Below are 17,494 nucleotides of genomic sequence, written 5' to 3'. Positions count from 1 at the left end.
GCAGGAGAGGACAAGTTGTTCTTCTATTGGTATGTACTCAGGCTTTACAGTGTTTGAAAGAATGTTCTTTCAAGTTCATATAAGAATGTAGCATTTTATTTCCAAAGTGTAGTAAATGTCTGTTTTCTCACACCAGGGTGATCGCACTACTAGGCTGCAATTTTTATTTGCCCATCAAGTGGGCTTTTGATGGAAATAACACACCACCAGCAGCATGTTGTCCACGAGAGGGGTGGTGGGATTGGGGGGGGCAAGCGGAAGAGGACAAGTTGTTCTTCTATTGGTATGTACTCAGGCTTTATAGTGTTTTAAAGAATGTTCTTTCAAGTTCATATAAGAATGTAGCATTTTATTTCTAGATTGTAGTAAATCTTTGTTTTCTCACAGCAGGGTGATCGCACTACAAGGCTGCAATTTTTATTTGCCCATCAAGTGGGCTTTTGGTGGAAATAACACACCACCAGCAGCATGTTGTCCACGAGAGGGGGGTTGGATGTGGGGGCGAGCAGGAGAGGACAAGTTGTTCCTCTATTGGTATGTACTCAGGCTTTATAGTGTTTGAAAGAATGTTATTTCAAGTTCATATAAGAATGTAGCATTTTATTTCCAAAGTGTAGTAAATCTTTGTTTTCTCACAGCAGGGTGATCGCACTACAAGGCTGCATTTTTTATTTGCCCATCAAGTGGGCTTTTGGTGGAAATGACACACCACCAGCAACATATTGTCCACGAGAGGGGGGTGGGATGGGGGGGTGAGCAGAAGAGGACAAGTTGTTCTTCTATTGGTATGTACTCAGGCTTTATAGTGTTTGAAAGAATGTTCTTTCAAGTTCATATAAGAATGTAGCATTTTATTTCCAAAGTGTAGTAAATCTTTGTTTTCTCACAGCAGGGTGATCACACTACAAGGCTGCAATTTTTAATTGCCCATCAAGTGGGCTTTTGGTGGAAATGACACACCACCAGCAGCATGTTGTCCACGAGAGGAGTGTTTGATGGGGGGGCGAGCAGGAGAGGACAAGTTGTTCTTCTATTGGTATGTACTCAGGCTTTATAATGTTTGAAAGAATGTTCTTTCAAGTTCATATAAGAATGTAGCATTTTATTTCCAAAGTGTAGTAAATCTTTGTTTTCTCACAGCAGGGTGATCGCACTACAAGGCTGAAATTTTTATTTGCCTATCAAGTGGGCTTTTGGTGGAAATGACACACCACCAGCAGCATGTTGTCCACGAGAGGGGGGTTGGATGGGGGGGCGAGCAGGAGAGGACTAGTTGTTCTTCTATTGGTATGTACTCAGGCTTTATAGTGTTTGAAAGAATGTTCTTTCTAGTTCATATAAGAATGTATCATTTTATTTCCAAAGTAGTAAATTTTTGTTTTCTCACAGCAGGGTGATCGCACTATAAGGCTGCAATTTTTATTTGCCCATGTGGTGGGCTTTTGGTGGAAATGACACACCACCAGCAGCATGTTGTCCACGAGAGGGGGGTGGGATGGGGGGGTGAACAGGAGATCACAAGTTTTTCTTCTATTGGTATGTACTCAGGATTTATAGTGTTTGAAAGAATGTTCTTTCAAGTTCATATAAGAATGTATCATTTTATTTCCAAAGTAGTAAATCTTTGTTTTCTCACAGCAGGGTGATCGCACTATAAGGCTGCAATTTTTATTTGCCCATGTGGTGGGCTTTTGGTGGAAATGACACACCACCAGCAGCATTTTGTCCACGAGAGGGGGGTGGGATGGGGGGGCGAGCAGGAGATCACAAGTTGTTCTTCTATTGGTATGTACTCAGGATTTATAGTGTTTGAAAGAATGTTCTTTCAAGTTCATATAAGAATGTAGCATTTTATTTCCAAAGTCTAGTAAATTTTAGTTTTCTCACAGCAGGGTGATCACACTACAAGGCTGCAATATTTATTTGCCCATCAAGTGGACTTTTGGTGGAAATGACACACCACCAGCAGCATGTTGTCCACGAGAGGGGCGTGGGATGGGGGGGCGAGCAGGAGAGGACAAGTTGTTCTTCTATTGGTATGTACTCAGGCTTTATAGTGTTTGAAAGAATGTTCTTTCAAGTTCATATGAGAATGTAGCATTTTATTTCCAAAGTGTAGTAAATCTTTGTTTTCTCACAGCAGGGTGATCGCACTACAAGGCTGCAATTTTTATTTGCCCATCAAGTGGGCTTTTGGTGGAAATGACACACCACCAGCATCATATTGTCCACGAGAGGGGGGTGGGATGTGGGGGCGAGAAGGGGAGGACAAGTTGTTCTTCTATTGGTATGTACACAGGCTTTATAGTGTTTGATAGAATGTTCTTACAAGTTCATATAAGAATGTAGCATTTTATATCCAAAGTGTAGTAAATCTTTGTTTTCTCACAGCAGGGTGATCGCACTACATGGCTGCAATTTTTATTTGCCCATCAAGTGGGCTTTTGGTGGAAATGACACACCACCAGCAGCATATTGTCCACGAGAGGGGGGTTGGATGGGGGGGCGAGCAGGAGAAGACTAGTTGTTCTTCTATTGGTATGTACTCAGGCTTTATAGTGTTTGAAAGAATGTTCTTTCAAGTTCATATAAGAATGTATCATTTTATTTCCAAAGTAGTAAATCTTTGTTTTCTCACAGCAGGGTGATCGCACTATAAGGCTGCAATTTTTATTTGCCCATGTGGTGGGCTTTTGGTGGAAATGACACACCACCAGCAGCATGTTGTCCACGAAAGGGGGGGTGGGATGGGGGGGCGAGCAGGAGATCACAAGTTGTTCTTCTATTGGTATGTACTCAGGATTTATAGTGTTTGAAAGAATGTTCTTTCAAGTTCATATAAGAATGTAGCATTTTATTTCCAAAGTGTAGTAAATCTTAGTTTTCTCACAGCAGGGTGATCACACTACAAGGCTGCAATATTTATTTGCCCATCAAGTGGACTTTTGGTGGAAATGACACACCACCAGCAGCATGTTGTCCACGAGAGGGGCGTGGGATGGGGGGGCGAGCAGGAGAGGACAAGTTGTTCTTCTATTGGTCTGTACTCAGGCTTTATAGTGTTTGAAAGAATGTTCTTTCAAGTTCATATGAGAATGTAGCATTTTATTTCCAAAGTGTAGTAAATCTTTGTTTTCTCACAGCAGGGTGATCGCACTACAAGGCTGCAATTTTTATTTGCCCATCAAGTGGGCTTTTGGTGGAAATGACACACCACCAGCATCATATTGTCCACGAGAGGGGGGTGGGATGGGGGGGCGAGAAGGTGAGGACAAGTTGTTCTTCTATTGGTATGTACACAGGCTTTATAGTGTTTGATAGAATGTTCTTACAAGTTCATATAAGAATGTAGCATTTTATATCCAAAGTGTAGTAAATCTTTGTTTTCTCACAGCAGGGTGATCGCACTACATGACTGCAATTTTTATTTGCCCATCAAGTGGGCTTTTGGTGGAAATGACACACCACCAGCAGCATGTTGTCCACGAGAGGGGGGTGGGATGGGGGGGCGAGCAGGAGAGGACTAGTTGTTCTTCTATTGGTATGTACTCAGGCTTTATAGTGTTTGCGAGAATGTTCTTTCAAGTTCATATAAGAATATAGCATTTTATTTCCAAAGTGTAGTAAATCTTTGTTTTCTCACAGCAGGGTGATCGCACTACAAGGCTGCAATTTTTATTTGCCCATCAAGTGGGCTTTTGGTGGAAATGACACACCACCAGCAGCATGTTGTCCATGAGAGGGGGGTAGGATGGGGGGGCGAGCAGGAGAGGACAAGTTGTTCTTCTATTGGTACGTACTCAGGCTTTATAGTGTTTGAAAGAATGCTCTTTCAAGTTCATATAAGAATGTAGCATTTTATTTCCAAAGTGTAGTAAATCTTTGTTTTCTCACAGCAGGGTGATCACACTACAAGGCTGCAGTTTTTATTTGCCCATCAAGTGGGCTTTTGGTGGAAATGAAACACCACCAGCAGCATGTTGTCCACGAGAGGGGGGTGGGATGGGGGGGCGAGCAGGAGAGGACAAGTTGTTCTTCTATTGGTATGTACTCAGGATTTATAGTGTTTTAAAGAATGTTTGTTCAAGTTCATATAAGAATGTAGCATTTTATTTCCAAAGTGTAGTAAATTTTTGTTTTCTCACAGCAGGGTGATCGCACTACAAGGCTGCAATTTTTATTTGCCCATCAAGTGGGCTTTTGGTGGAAATGACACACCACCAGCAGCATGTTGTCCACGAGAGGGGGGTGGGATGGGGCAGCGAGCAGGAGAGGACAAGTTGTTCTTCTATTGGTATGTACTCAGGCTTTATAGTGTTTGAAAGAATGTTCTTTCAAGTTCATATAAGAATGTAGCATTTTATTTCCAAAGTGTAATAAATCTTTGTTTTCTCACAGCAGGGTGATCGCACTACAAGGCTGCAATTTTTATTTGCCCATCAAGTGGGCTTTTGGTGGAAATGACACACCACCAGCAGCATGTTGTCCACGAGAGGGGGGTGGGATGGGGGGGGCGAGCAGGAGAGGACAAGTTGTTCTTCTATTGGTATGTACTCTGGCTTTATAGTGTTTGAAAGAATGTTCTTTCAAGTTCATATAAGAATGTAGCATTTTATTTCCAAAGTGTAGTAAATCTTTGTTTTCACACAGCAGGGTGATCGCACTACAAGGCTGCAAATTTTATTTGCCCATCAAGTGGGCTTTTGGTGGAAATGACACACCACCAGCAGCTTGTTGTCCACGAGAGGGGGCTGGGATGGGGGGCGAGCAGGAGAGGACAAGTTGTTCTTCTATTGGTATGTACTCAGGTTTTATAGTGTTTGAAAGAATGTTCTTTTATGTTCATATAAGAATGTAGCATTTTATTTCCAAAGGGTAGTAAATCTTTGTTTTCTCACAGCAGGGTGATCGCACTACAAGGCTGCAATTTTTATTTGTCCATCAAGTGGGCTTTTGGTAGAAATGACACACCACCAGCAGCATGTTGTCCACGAGAGGGGGTAGGGATGGGGGGGCGAGCAGGAGAGGACAAGTTGTTCTTCTATTGGTATGTACTCAGGTTTTATAGTGTTTGAAAGAATGTTCTTTTATGTTCATATAAGAATGTAGCATTTTAATTCCAAAGTGTAGTAAATCTTTGTTTTCTCACAGCAGGGTGATCGCACAACAAGGCTGCAATTTTTATTTGCCCATCAAGTGGGCTTTTGGTGGAAATGACACACCAACAGCAGCAAGTTGTCCATGAGAATGTGGGGTGGAGGGGAAGGGGGGGTGGGGGGCGAGCGTAAGAGGACAAGTTGTTCTCCTATTGGTATGTATTAAGGCTTTATAGTGTTTTAAAGAATGTTCTATTAAGTTCATATAAGAATGTAGCATTTTATTTCCAAAGTGTAGTAAATCTTTGTTTTCTCACAGCAGGGTGTTCGCACTACAAGGCTGCAATTTTTATTTGCCCAGCAAGTGGGCTTTTGGTGGAAATGACACACCACCAGCAGCATGTTGCCCACGAGATGGGGGTGGGATGGGGGGGCGAGCAGGAGAGGACAAGTTGTTCTTCTATTGGTACGTACTCAGGCTTTAGAGTGTTTGAAAGAATGCTCTTTCAAGTTCATATAAGAATGTAGCATTTTATTTCCAAAGTGTAGTAAATCTTTGTTTTCTCACAGCAGGGTGATCACACTACAAGGCTGCAGTTTTTAGTTGCCCATCAAGTGGGCTTTTGGTGGAAATGACACACCACCAGCAGCATGTTGTCCACGAGAGGGGGGTGGGATGGGGGGGCGAGCAGGAGAGGACAAGTTGTTCTTCTATTGGTATGTACTCAGGATTTATAGTGTTTTAAAGAATGTTCGTTCAAGTTCATATAAGAATGTAGCATTTTATTTCCAAAGTGTGGTAAATTTTTGTTTTCTCACAGCAGGGTGATCGCACTACAAGACTGCAATTTTTATTTGCCCATCAAGTGGGCTTTTGGTGGAAATGACACCCCACCAGCAGCATATTGTCCACGAGAGGGGGGTGGGATGGGGGGGCGAGCAGGAGAGGACAAGTTGTTCTTCTATTGGTATGTACACAGGCTTTATAGTGTTTGATAGAATGTTCTTTCAAGTTCATATAAGAATGTAGCATTTTATTTCCAAAGTGTAGTAACTCTTTGTTTTCCACAGCAGGGTGATCGCACTACATGGCTGCAATTTTCATTTGCCCATCAAGTGGGCTTTTGGTGGAAATGACACACCACCAGCAGCATGTTGTCCACGAGAGGGGGGTGGGATGGGGGGGCGAGCGTTAGAGGACAATTTGCTCTTCTATTGGTATGTACTCATGCTTTATAGTGTTTGAAAGAAAGTTCGTTCAAGTTCATATAAGAATGTAGCATTTTATTTCCAAAGTGTAGTAACTCTTTGTTTTCTCACAGCAGGGTGATCGCACTACAGGACTGCAATTTTTATTTGCCCATCAAGTGGGCTTTTGGTGGAAATGACACACCACCAGCAGCATGTTGTCCACGAGAGGGGGGTGGGTTGGGGCAGCGAGCAGGAGAGGACAAGTTGTTCTTCTATTGGTATGTACTCAGGCTTTATAGTGTTTGAAAGAATGTTCTTTCAAGTTCATATAAGAATGTAGCATTTTATTTCCAAAGTGTAGTTAATCTTTGTTTTCTCACAGCAGGGTGATCGCACTACAAGGCTGCAATTTTTATTTGCCCATCAAGTGGGCTTTTGGTGGTAATGACACACCACCAGCAGCATGTTGTCCACGAGAGGGGGGTGGGATGGGGGGGCGAGCAGGAGAGGACAAGTTGTTCTTCTATTGGTATGTACTCTGGCTTTATAGTGTTTGAAAGAATGTTCTTTCAAGTTCATATAAGAATGTAGCATTTTATTTCCAAAGTGTAGTAAATCTTTGTTTTCTCACAGCAGGGTGATCGCACTACAAGGCTGCAATTTTTATTTGCCCATCAAGTGGGCTTTTGGTGGAAATGACACACCACCAGCAGCATGTTGTCCACGAGAGGGGGGTGGGATGGGGGGGCGAGCGTTAGAGGACAATTTGCTCTTCTATTGGTATGTACTCATGCTTTATAGTGTTTGATAGAAAGTTCGTTCAAGTTCATATAAGAATGTAGCATTTTATTTCCAAAGTGTAGTAAATCTTTGTTTTCTCACAGCAGGGTGATCGCTCTACAATGCTGCAATTTTTATTTGCCCATCAAGTGGGCTTTTGTTGGAAATGACACATTACCAGCAGCATGTTGTCCACGAGAGGGGGGGTGGGATGGGTGGGGGGAGCAGGAGAGGACAAGTTGTTCTTCTATTGGTATGTACCCAGGCTTTATATTGTTTGAAAGAAAGTTCTTTCAAGTTCATATAAGAATGTAGCATTTTATTTCCAAAGTGTAGTAAATCTTTGTTTTCACACAGCAGGGTGATCGCACTACAAGGCTGCAAATTTTATTTGCCCATCAAGTGGGCTTTTGGTGGAAATGACACACCACCAGCAGCTTGTTGTCCACGAGAGGGGGGTGGGATGGGGGGGCGAGCAGGAGAGGACAAGTTGTTCATCTATTGGTATGTACTCAGGCTTTATAGTGTTTGAAAGAATGTTCTTTCATGTTCATATAAAAATGTAGCATTTTATTTCCAAAGGGTAGTAAATCTTGGTTTTCTCACAGCAGGGTGATCGCACTACAAGGTTGCAATTTTTATTTGTCAATCAAGTGGGCTTTTGGTAGAGATGACACACCACCAGCAGCATGTTGTCCACGAGAGGGGGGTGGGATGGGGGGGTGAGCAGGAGAGGACAAGTTGTTCTTCTATTGGTATGTACTCAGGCTTTATAGTGTTTGAAAGAATGTTCTTTCAAGTTCATATAAGAATGTAGCATTTTATTTCCAAAGTGTAGTAAATCTTTGTTTTCTCACAGCAGGGTGATCGCACTACAAGGCTGCAATTTTTATTTGCCCATCAAGTGGGCTTTTGGTGGAAATGACACACCACCAGCAGCATATTTGTCCACGAGAGTGGGGTGGGATGGGGGGGCGAGCAGGAGAGGACAAGTTGCTCTTCTATTGGTATGTATTCAGGCCTTATAGTGTTTGAAAGAATGTTCTTTCAAGTTCATATAAGAATGTAGCATTTTATTTCCAAAGTGTAGTAAATCTTTGTTTTCTCACAGCAGGGTGATCACACTACAAGGCTGCAATTTTTATTTGCCCATCAAGTGGGCTTTTGGTGGAAATGACACACCACCAGCAGCGTGTTGTCCATGAAAGAGGGGTGGGATGGGGGGGTGAGCAGGAGAGGACAAGTTGTTCTTCTATTGGTATGTACTCAGGCTTTATAGTGTTTGAAAGAATGTTCTTTGAAGTTCATATAAGAATGTAGCATTTTATTTCCAAGGTGTAGTAAATATTTGTTTCCTCACAGCAGCGTGATCGCACTACAAGGCTGCAATTATTATTTTCCCATCAAGTGGGCTTTTGGTGGAAATGACACACTACCAGCAGCATGTTGTCCACGAGAGGGGGGTCGGATGGGGGGGCGAGCAGGAGAGGACAAGTTGTTCTTCTATTGGTATGTACTCAGGCTTTATAGTGTTTGAAAGAATGTTCTTTCAAGTTCACATAAGAATGTAGGAATTTGTTTCCAAAGTGTAGTAAATCTTTGGTTTCTCACATCAGGGTGTTCGCACTACAAGGCTGCAATTTTTATTTGCCCATCAAGTGGGCTTTTGGTGGAAATGACACACCACCAGCAGCATGTTGCCCACGAGGGGGGGGTGGGATGGGGGGGAGGGCAGGAGAGGACAAGTTGTTCTTCTATATGTATGTACTCAGGCTTTATAGTGTTTCCAACAATGTTCTCTCAAGTTCATGCAAGAATGTAGCATTTCATTACCAAAGTGTAGTAAATCTTTGTTATCTCACAGCAGGGTGATCGCACTACAATGCTGCAATTTTTATTTGCCCATCAATTGGGCTTTTGTTGGAAATGACACACCACCAGCAGCATGTTGTCCACGAGAGGGGGGTGGGATGGGGGGGCGAGCAGGAGAGGACAAGTTGTTCTTCTATTGGTATGTACCCAGGCTTTATAGTGTTTGAAAGAATGTTCTTTCAAGTTCATATAAGAATGTAGCATTTTATTTCCAAAGTGTAGTAAATCTTTGTTTTCTCACAGCAGGGTGATCGCACTACAAGGCTGCAATTTTTATTTGACCATCAAGTGGGCTTTTGGTGGAAATGACACACCACCAGCAGCATGTTGTCCACGAGAGGGGGGTGGGATGGGGGGGCGAGCAGGAGAGGACAATTTGTTCTTCTATTGGTATGTACTCAGGCTTTATAGTGTTTGAAAGAATGTTCTTTCATGTTCATATAAGAATGTAGCATTTTATTTCCAAAGTGTAGTAAATCTTTGTTTTCTCACAGCAGGGTGATCGCACTACAAGACTGCAATTTTTATTTGCCCATCAAGTGGGCTTTTGGTGGAAATGACACACCACCAGCAGCATGTTGTCTACGAGAGGGGGATGGGATGGGGGGGCGAGCAGGAGAGGACAATTTGCTCTTCTATTGGTATGTACTCAGGCTTTATAGTGTTTGAAAGAAAGTTCGTTCAAGTTCATATAAAAATGTAGCATTTTATTTCCAAAGTGTAGTAAATCTTTGTTCTCTCACAGCAGGGTGATCGCACTACAAGGCTGCAATTTTTTTTGCCCATCAAGTGGGCTTTTGGTGGAAATGACACACCACCAGCAGCATGTTGTCCACGAGAGGGGGGTGGGATGGGGGGGCGAGCGTTAGAGGACAATTTGCTCTTCTATTGGTATGTACTCAGGCTTTATAGTGTTTGAAAGAAAGTTCGTTCAAGTTCATATAAGAATGTAGCATTTTATTTCCAAAGTGTAGTAAATCTTTGTTTTCTCACAGCGGGGTGATCGCACTACAAGACTGCAATTTTTATTTGCCCATCAAGTGGGCTTTTGGTGGAAATGACACACCACCAGCAGCATGTTGTCCACGAGAGGGATGTGGGATGGGGGGGCGAGCAGGAGAGGACAAGTTGTTCTTCTATTGGTATGTACTCAGGCTTTATAGTGTTGGAAAGAATTTTCTTTCAAGTTCATATAAGAATGTAGCATTTTATTTCCAATGTGTAGTAAATCCTTGTTTTCTCACAGCAGGGTGATTGCACTACAAGGCTGCAATTTTTATTTGCCCATCAAGTGGGCTTTTGGTTGAAATGACACACCACCAGCAGCATGTTGTCCACGAGAGGGGGTCGGGATGGGGGGGCATGCAGGAGAGGACAAGTTGTTCTTCTATTGGTATGTACTCAGGATTTATAGTGTTTGAAAGAATGTTCTTTCAAGTTCATATAAGAATGTAGCATTTTATTTCCAAAGTGTAGTAAATATTTGTTTCCTCACAGCAGCGAGATCGCACTACAAGGCTGCAATTATTATTTGCCCATCAAGTGGGCTTTTGGTGGAAACGACACACTACCAGCAGCATGATGTCCACGAGAGGGGGGTCGGATGGGGGGGCGAGCGTAAGAGGACAAGTTGTTCTTCTATTGGTATGTACTCAGGTTTTATAGTGTTTGAAAGAATGTTCTTTCAAGTTCATATAAGAATGTAGCATTTTATTTCCAAAGTGTAGTAACTCTTTGTTTTCTCACAGCAGGGTGATCGCACTACAAGGCTGCAATTTTTATTTGCCCATCAAGTGGGCTTTTGGTGGAAATGACACACTACCAGCAGCATGTTGTCCACGAGATGGGGGTCGGATGGGGGGGCGAGCAGGAGAGGACAAGTTGTTCTTCTATTGGTATGTACTCAGGCTTTATAGTGTTTGAAAGAATGTGCTTTCAAGTTCATATAAGAATGTAGCATTTTATTTCCAAAGGGTAGTAAATCTTTGTTTCCTCACAGCAGGGTGATCGCACTACAAGGCTGCAATTTTTATTTGCCCATCATGTGGGCTTTTGGTGGAAATGACACCCCACCAGCAGCATGTTGTCCAAGCGAGGGGGGTCGGATGGGGGGGGCGAACGCAAGAGGACAAGTTGTTCTTTTATTGGTATGTACTCAGGCTTTATAGTGTTTGAAAGAATGTTCTTTCAAGTTCATATAAGAATGTAGCATTTTATTTCCAAAGTGTAGTAAATCTTTGTTTTCTCACAGCAGGGTGATCGCACTACAATGCTGCAATTTTTATTTGACCATCAAGTGGGCTTTTGTTGGAAATGACACACCACCAGCAGCATCTTGTCAACGAGAGGGGGGTGGGATGGGGGGGCGAGCAGGAGAGGACAAGTTGTTCTTCTATTGGTATGTACCCAGGCTTTATAGTGTTTGAAAGAATGTTCTTTCAAGTTCATATAAGAATGTAGCATTTTATTTCCAAAGTGTAGTAAATCTTTGTTTTCTCACAGCAGGGTGATCGCACTACAAGGCTGCAATTTTTTTTGCCCATCAAGTGGGCTTTTGGTGGAAATGACACACCACCAGCAGCATGTTGTCCACGAGAGGGGGGTGGGATGGGGGGGGGAGCGTTAGAGGACAATTTGCTCTTCTATTGGTATGTACTCAGGCTTTATAGTGTTTGAAAGAAAGTTCGTTCAAGTTCATATAAGAATGTAGCATTTTATTTCCAAAGTGTAGTAAATCTTTGTTTTCTCACAGCGGGGTGATCGCACTACAAGGCTGCAATTTTTATTTGCCCATCAAGTGGGCTTTTGGTGGAAATGACTCACTACCAGCAGCATGTTGTCCACGAGAGGGGGGTGGCATGGGGGGGCGAGCAGGAGAGGACAAGTTGTTCTTCTATTGGTATGTACTCAGGCTTTATAGTGTTTGAAAGAATGTTCTTTCAAGTTCATATAAGAATGTAGCATTTTATTTCCAAAGTGTAGTAACTCTTTGTTTTCTCACAGCTGAGTGATCGCACTACAAGTCTGCAATTTTTATTTGCACATCAAGTGGGCTTTTGGTGGAAATGACACACTACCAGCAGCATGTTGTCCACGAGAGGGGGGTGGGATGGGGGGGCGAGCAGGAGAGGACAAGTTGTTCTTCTATTGGTATGTACTCAGGCTTTATAGTGTTTGAAAGAATGTTCTTTCAAGTTCATATAAGAATGTAGCATTTTATTTCCAAAGTGAAGTAATTCTTTGATTTCTCACCGCAGAGTGATCGCACTACAAGGCTGCAATTTTTATTTGCCCATCAGGTGGGCTTTTGGTGGAAATGACACACCACCAGCAGCAAGTTGTCCACGAGAATGTGGTGTGGGGGGGGGGGGGGGGGGCGAGCGTAAGAGGAAAAGTTGTTCTTCTATTGGTAATAACTAAGGCTTTATAGTGTTTTAAAGAATGTTCTATCAAGTTCATATAAGAATGTAGCATTTTATTTCCAAAGTGTAGTAAATCTTTGTTTTCTCACAGCAGGGTGATCGCACTACAAGGCTGCAATTTTTATTTGCCCATCAAGTGGGCTTTTGGTGGTAATGACACACCAACCGCAACATGTTGCCCACAAGAGGGGGCTGGGATGGGGGGGCGAGCAGGAGAGGACAAGTTGTTCTTCTAATAGTATGTACTCAGGCTTTATAGTGTTTGAAAGAATGTTCTTTCAAGTTCATATAAGAATGTGGCATTTTATTTCCAAAGTGTAGTAAATCTTTGTTTTCTCACAGCAGGGTGATCGCACTACAAGGCTGCAAGTTTTATTTGCCCATCAAGTGGGCTTTTGGTGGAAATGACACACCACCAGCAGCATGTTGTCCACGAGACGGGGGTGGGCTGGGGGGGCGAGCAGGAGAGGACAAGTTGTTCTTCTATTGGTATGTACTCAGGTATTATAGTGTTTGAAAGAATGTTCTTTCAAGTTCATATAAGAATGTAGCATTTTATTTCCAAAGTGTATTAAAACTTTGTTTTCTTACAGCAGGGTGATCGCACTACAAGGCTGCAACATTTATTTGCCCATCAAGTGGGCTTTTGGTGGAAATGACACACCACCAGCAGCATGTTTTCCATGACAGGGGGGTGGGATGGGGGGGCGAGGAGGAGAGGACAAGTTGTTCTTCTATTGGTACGTACTCAGTCTTTATAGTGTTTGAAAGAATGTTCTTTCAAGTTCATATAAGAATGTAGCATTTCATTACCAAAGTGTAGTATATCTTTGTTTTCCCACTGCAGGGTGATCGCACTACAATGCTGCAATACTTATTTGCCCATCAAGTGGGCTTTTGGTGGAAATGACACACCACCAGCAGCATGTTGTCCACGAGAGGGGGGTGGGATAGGGTGGTGAGCAGGAGAGGACAAGTTGTTCTTCTATTTGTATGTACCCAGGCTTTATAGTGTTTGAAAGAATGTTCTTTCAAGTTCATATAAGAATGTAGCATTTTATTTCCAAAGTGTAGTAAATCTTTGTTTTCTCACAGCAGGGTGATCGCACTACAAGGCTGCAATTTTTATTTGCCCATCAAGTGGGCTTTTGGTGGAAATGACACACCACCAGCAGCATGTTGTCCACAGAGGGGGGTGGGATGGGGGGGCGAGCAGGAGAGGACAAGTTGTTCTTCTATTGGTATGTACTCAGGCTCTATAATGTTTGAAAGAATGTTCTTTCAAGTTCATATAAGAATGTAGCATTTTATTTCCAAAGTGTAGTAAATCTTTTTTATCTCACAGCAGGGTGATCGCACTACAAGGCTGCAATTTTTATTTGCCCATCAAGTGGGCTTTTGGTGGGAATGACACACCACCAGCAGCATGTTGTCCACGAGAGGGGGGTGGGATGGGGGGGCGAGCAGGAGAGGACAAGTTGTTCTTCTATTGGTATGTACTCAGGCTTTATAGTGTTATAAGGAATGTTCTATCAAGTTCATATAAGAATGTAGCATTTTATTTCCAAAATGTAGTAAATCTTTGTTTTCTCACAGCAGGGTGATCGCACTACAAGGCTGCAATTTTTATTTGCCCATCAAGTGGGCTTTTGGTGGAAATAACAAACCACCAGCAGCATGTTTTCCACGAGAGTGGGTTGGGATGGGGGGGCGAGCAGGAGAGGACAAGTTGATCCTCGATTGGTATGTACTCAGGCTTTATAGTGTTTGAAAGAATGTTCTTTCAAGTTCATATAAGAATGTAGCATTTTATTTCCAAAGTGTAGTAAATCTTTGTTTCCTCACAGCAGGGTGATCGCACTACAAGGCTGCAATTTTTATTTGCCCATCAAGTGGGCTTTTGGTGGAAATAACAAACCACCAGCAGCATGTTGTCCACGAGAGTGGGTTGGGATGGGGGGGCGAGCAGGAGAGGACAAGTTGATCCTCGATTGGTATGTACTCAGGCTTTATAGTGTTTGAAAGAATGTTCTTTCAAGTTCATATAAGAATGTAGCATTTTATTTCCAAAGTGTAGTAAATCTTTGTTTTCTCTCAGCAGGGTGATCGCACTACAAGGCTGCAATTTTTATTTGCCCATCAAGTGGGCTTTTGGTGGGAATGACACACCACCAGCAGCATGTTGTCCACGAGAGGGGGGTGGGATGGGGGGGCGAGCAGGAGAGGACAAGTTGTTCTTCTATTGGTATGTACTCAGGCTTTAGAGTGTTTTAAAGAATGTTCTATCAAGTTCATATAAGTATGTAGCATTTTATTTCCAAAGTGTAGTAAATCTTTGTTTTCTCACTGCAGGGTGATTGCACTAAAAGGCTGCAATTTTTATTTGCCCATCAAGTGGGCTTTTGGTGGAAATGACACACAACCAGCAGCATGTTGCCCACGAGAAAGGGATGGGATGGGAGGGCGAGCAGGAGAGGACAAGTTGTTCTTCTATTGGTATGTTCTCAGGCTTTATAGTGTTTGAAAGAATGTTCTTTCAAGTTCATATAAGAATGTGGCATTTTATTTCCAAAGTGTAATAAATCTTTGTTTTCTCACAGCAGGGTGATCGCACTACAAGGCTGAAATTTTTATTTGCCCATCAAGTGGGCTTTTGGTGGAAATGACACATTACCAGCAGCATGTTGTCCACGAGAGGGGGGTGGGATGGGGGGGCGAGTGTAAGAGGACAAGTTGTTGTTCTGTTGGTATGTACTCAGGCTTTATAGTGTTTGAAAGAATGTTCTTTCAAGTTCATATAAGAATGTAGCATTTTATTTCCAAAGTGTAGTAAATCTTTGTTTTCTCACAGCAGTGTGATCGCACTACAAGGCTGCAATTTTTATTTGCCCATCAAGTGGGCTTTTGGTGGAAATGACACACCACCAGCAGCATGTTGTCCACGAGAGGGGGGTGGGATGGGGGGGCGAGCAGGAGAGGACAAGTTGTTCTTCTATTGGTATGTACTCAGGCTTTATAGTGTTTGAAAGAATGTTCTTTCAAGTTCATATAAGAATGTAGCATTTTATTTTCAAAATGTATTAAATCTTTGTTTTCTTACAGCAGGGTGATCGCACTACAAGGCTGCAACATTTATTTGCCCATCAAGTGGGCTTTTGGTGGAAATGACACACCACCAGCAGCATGTTTTCCATGAGAGGGGGGTGGGATGGGGGGGCGAGGAGGAGAGGACAAGTTGTTCTTCTATTGGTATGTACTCAGGCTTTATAGTGTTTGAAAGAATGTTCTTTCAAGTTCATATAAGAATGTAGCATTTCATTACCAAAGTGTAGTATATCTTTGTTTTCCCACTGCAGGGTGATCGCACTACAATGCTGCAATACTTATTTGCCCATCAAGTGGGCTTTTGGTGGAAATGACACACCACCAGCAGCATGTTTTCCACGAGAGGGGGGTGGGATAGGGTGGTGAGCAGGAGAGGACAAGTTGTTCTTCTATTTGTATGTACCCAGGCTTTATAGTGTTTGAAAGAATGTTCTTTCAAGTTCATATAAGAATGTAGCATTTTATTTCCAAAGTGTAGTAAATCTTTGTTTTCTCACAGCAGGGTGATCGCACTACAAGGCTGCAATTTTTATTTGCCCATCAAGTGGGCTTTTGGTGGAAATGACACACCACCAGCAGCATGTTGTCCACAGAGGGGGGTGGGATGGGGGGGCGAGCAGGAGAGGACAAGTTGTTCTTCTATTGGTATGTACTCAGGCTTTATAATGTTTGAAAGAATGTTCTTTCAAGTTCATATAAGAATGTAGCATTTTATTTCCAAACTGTAGTAAATCTTTTTTATCTCACAGCAGGGTGATCGCACTACAAGGCTGCAATTTTTATTTGCCCATCAAGTGGGCTTTTGGTGGGAATGACACACCACCAGCAGCATGTTGTCCACGAGAAGGGGGTGGGATGGGGGGGCGAGCAGGAGAGGACAAGTTGTTCTTCTATTGGTATGTACTCAGGCTTTATAGTGTTATAAGGAATGTTCTATCAAGTTCATATAAGAATGTAGCATTTTATTTCCAAAATGTAGTAAATCTTTGTTTTCTCACAGCAGGGTGATCGCACTACAAGGCTGCAATTTTTATTTGCCCATCAAGTGGGCTTTTGGTGGAAGTAACAAACCACCAGCAGCATGTTGTCCACGAGAGTGGGTTGGGATGGGGGGGCGAGCAGGAGAGGACAAGTTGATCCTCGATTGGTATGTACTCAGGCTTTATAGTGTTTGAAAGAATGTTCTTTCAAGTTCATATATGAATGTAGCATTTTATTTCCAAAGTGTAGTAAATCTTTGTTTTCTCACAGCAGGGTGATCGCACTACAAGGCTGCAATTTTTATTTGCCCATCAAGTGGGCTTTTGGTGGGAATGACACACCACCAGCAGCATTTTGTCCACGAGAGGGGGGTGGGATGGGGGGGCGAGCAGGAGAGGACAAGTTGTCCTTCTATTGGTATGTACTCAGGCTTTATAGTGTTTTAAAGAATGTTCTATCAAGTTCATATAAGAATGTAGCATTTTATTTCCAAAGTGTAGTAAATCTTTGTTTTCTCACTGCAGGGTGATTGCACTAAAAGGCTGCAATTTTTATTTGCCCATCAAGTGGGCTTTTGGTGGAAATGACACACAACCAGCAGCATGTTGCCCACGAGAAAGTAATGGGATGGGGGGGCGAGCAGGAGAGGACAAGTTGTTCTTCTATTGGTATGTTCTCAGGCTTTATAGTGTTTGAAAGAATGTTCTTTCAAGTTCATATAAGAATGTAGCATTTTATTTCCAAAGTGTAATAAATCTTTGTTTTCTCACAGCAGAGTGATCGCACTACAAGGCTGCAATTTTTATTTGCCTATCAAGTGGGCTTTTGGTGGAAATGACACATTACCAGCAGCATGTTGTCCACGAGAGGGGGGTGGGATGGGGGGGCGAGTGTAAGAGGACAAGTTGTTGTTCTGTTGGTATGTACTCAGGCTTTATAGTGTTTGAAAGAATGTTCTTTCAAGTTCATATAAGAATGTAGCATTTTATTTCCAAAGTGTAGTAAATCTTTGTTTTCTCACAGCAGTGTGATCGCACTACAAGGCTG

Source organism: Schistocerca serialis, chromosome 12 (assembly GCF_023864345.2).
Source record: "Schistocerca serialis cubense isolate TAMUIC-IGC-003099 chromosome 12, iqSchSeri2.2, whole genome shotgun sequence".
In the NCBI taxonomy this organism is placed as follows: domain Eukaryota; kingdom Metazoa; phylum Arthropoda; class Insecta; order Orthoptera; family Acrididae; genus Schistocerca; species Schistocerca serialis.
This window is presented reverse-complemented; position numbering follows the sequence as displayed.